Source organism: Diadema antillarum, unplaced genomic scaffold (genome assembly GCF_040938485.1).
Source record: "Diadema antillarum isolate AM-2024a unplaced genomic scaffold, OU_Dant_1.0 scf00000108, whole genome shotgun sequence".
NCBI classification, from domain to species: domain Eukaryota; kingdom Metazoa; phylum Echinodermata; class Echinoidea; order Diadematoida; family Diadematidae; genus Diadema; species Diadema antillarum.
Genome location: NW_027270997.1, coordinates 1,720,058 through 1,723,371, shown reverse-complemented (window position 1 = coordinate 1,723,371; position 3,314 = coordinate 1,720,058).

The following is a 3,314-nucleotide window of genomic DNA, read 5'->3' as shown; positions in this document are numbered from 1 at the left end:
TCCGGAATAACCAACCTTCAGAATGACAGTACCTGACTTTTGTAAACGTTATTCATAATTGTCAGTCAATTTGTTATCATAAATTGTTGATAAGGGGTAAAGTCAACGGATAAGCTGAAAGTTATCAAGTGACTATAGTTTATTACCTGGCATAATAGCCATACCTAGACTTTTCACAGGGCGTTACTATACTGTACGAAGTATAAGACCCGTGTTAACAACCAGTCAGCCGCTCAGCCTGAGTGTAAAGCCCGCTGCACATTATACGACTCAAGACCTGATACGACTGACAGACTTTGGATCCGAAATAAATCACAGTATCGGCAGAATAAACACCACTTGTTCATTTCAGATCCAAATTCTGTCAGTCGTAAGGTCGTGAGTCGTATAGTGTACGCATTTCAGTTAAGAGCGTAGGGCTTATACTGGCCTTGGAATTCTGAGAAATAGCTGTTGTGGATTTGAACCAACAAAAAAAAAAGAAGAAGAAGAAAAAAAAAAAGAAAATCTTATTAACTTTTGAAAGGATTGTCGATTTTCCTAAACTTGCTTTTATGTGTAATACGAAAATAGTTTCATTTCCTCAATACACAGACATATGCGGGTTTATATTTCTTTAATGACCTTTTTTAGGCCCACACTCATCCAATAAAGAATTCGTGATATCAGCTTTGTGGCTTTTAGCAGCTTGGCTGTAATGCATGGCTGAATTTCTTGTTCAGCTATAAAGAAGTTCCAAACTTTTGATTGAAACTGCATGCTCCCTCAGGCATAAGTAATTTTTATGTTATAGTGCTATCATTTTCGAGTGTTATTTGTGTGTTTGTGTGTTTGTTGCTGTGGTGACATTCATTGTCGCCTACGTAAACTGGCAATGGATCTCTTGAATCGAGGTCCCTAAAACTGTCACAGACAGCCTCCAAACACTGAACTCTCAAATCTAAAAGTCCATTTTGTTGTTGATGTGGTATATTTCTATCATATAGTTATGGTCTACAATAACTCTCAAGGCTACTTTTGTTTGGGGCAAACAAACGAATACTATAGTCTAACATTTCATCGGCAATTCCAATATCAAAGCAGATGTTATAACTGACATAGTTACAGCAAATATTTTCGTGGAAATGGGGCCCTAAGGCCAGAAGTGAACCGTGACCTAACAACGAAATACCATCTTTAGCCCTACCTGCCGATTACAAACCACGAATCGCCCTTTTTCGGATTTTGTCGTTGTTGTTGCATTTTTTTCTCTCTCTCTCTCTCTCTTTCGATCACGAAGGATTTGTGACAATAGAAAGGTGGCGGTTAACTTTGTCATCCGTAATGACCCTTCCATTGTGACAAATGCTACCAGAGCGAAAAAGAAAATATTTCAACAACTAGTACGACAACAACTTCAAAATCTGAAGAATGGCAATAGGTGGCTTATCATGGGCAAGGAGCAAGAGATGGTGTTTTGTCGTTAGGTCATGGTTCGGTGCAGCTAGCTGTTTGCAGCTTGGGCATTGTGGAATATAGAGATAGTAAACGTGTGCTTATACTGTGGCAGTTATTTCCCATGCTTAGCTCTAAGAGACTTTGGCCTATCTTCTGAGGGATTGTATTTGAGACCGCTTACCATAGCAAGCAATGGCAAAGATAGACATGGGTATACCAACCCATTTCCATCTTAGAGTTTCGATGGAAATGTTTCGCGCATATCTTGCTCCCTATACCATACCCTCCATGTTTTGCACTTCATGACGGAACAAGAAAGGATTTAGTTCATCAGCAAACAAACTGTAATCTATTCTAGGGGGACACACTATTCGGATGACATTTTTGGAAATATAAAGGACAAAGCAGCGAGGACGAAACCTTGTGGAGTAGCTCTCTCAAAGAATTATGTCTCAGATTTAACTGCATTACGTAAGGTAACATATCAATTGGGTTCATACAGGGGGAAAAAAGATAACTGGAGTTTATTTACATAGCAGCATTACATGTTAAGGAGTGGTTAACTCATTCTTTATGTCCATAAAGATACAAGCAACATCTTGCTGATAACGAAGGCCCTGAAAAAAAAACTCCATCATAACAATTTTAATATTCACGCTTTTTTTTTAATTCGTAAAATCTTAATTTAACAAACTGTTATTTTACTGAATTATCCAATATGAATCAAATTGGTTAAATTTGCTTTGGAGAACCACATGAACCTGCAAAAAAAAAAAAAAAGTTTATGCAACTTCATTCCACATGGTTACTTCCGTATAGGTTCAAACCAATAACATCCCTCCATTATGGCAAGCTTTATTAGAAACTAAGAGTTAGGATTGATTCTATCGATACAATATCTATTTTGCTATTGTATATAAGCATTATTCGAGGTAATTGATAATGCATGATAGCATGGATGAACTGAAATGAATGAAAATTATATATATATATATATATATATATATATATATATATATACAGTAACGGGTAATGTCACGATATAGGATAGAGGAATGCATTGCCTATTGCCTTGGTTTTATTAAAAATTCCCCCCCCCCCCCCCCCCTTTGTTAGGGTTGAAAATGCTTATGAAGGAGAAGGCCCCCGAAAATTGGGATTTTGAACACTCTCAGATACTGTTCTTGCTTAGAGCCTGCAGAGTTTTAGTAAAAACAAGAAAATGATAATAGTGAATAAATGAATAAACGAAAAACATTTTGAAAAAAGTGAAATACATGTCTAAATCAATCTATTCCTGACTTGAATTGAATACAAATGTTCATCTTCAGTGGTCAACATGGAATTGTATATAGTTTCGTCGGACCTTGTTATGATACAGTAAATAGAAGGAGGAATTGAAACCATGCATGCATTGTAAGACCAGGCGAATGGGTTTTCTTTTTAAATGATGCAACATAACTGAATATCTTAAAATATTGATCTGTGTGTATTCTGCCTTTTCCTTTTTTCCCCTTTGTAACAGTGCTTAAATAGCGGCACAGTTTTGGTCGGGATGTGGTTTCAGACTTAACTTTTTGCGAGATACTATTGGAGACCACTTGTAGAAGATCTTCTGTGAAATATCAAAGAACAAACAATTCTGACAGGAATTAAAAGTCAATTTGAAGGAGATCGGTTTTGAAACGGATGATATATCCAAAATTGAAGCAAAACAAAGTGATCCTAATAAAAGGTGTGTCCCATCTTTTATTAGAACCTCTTTAATTTGCATATAACCCCAGCAATTTCGAACATCGATTTTCAGGAAATAAACTTTGAATTCCCATTAGAGTTTTATGCTTTTTTATATAATATATCAAATGAGTGGTTTCTAA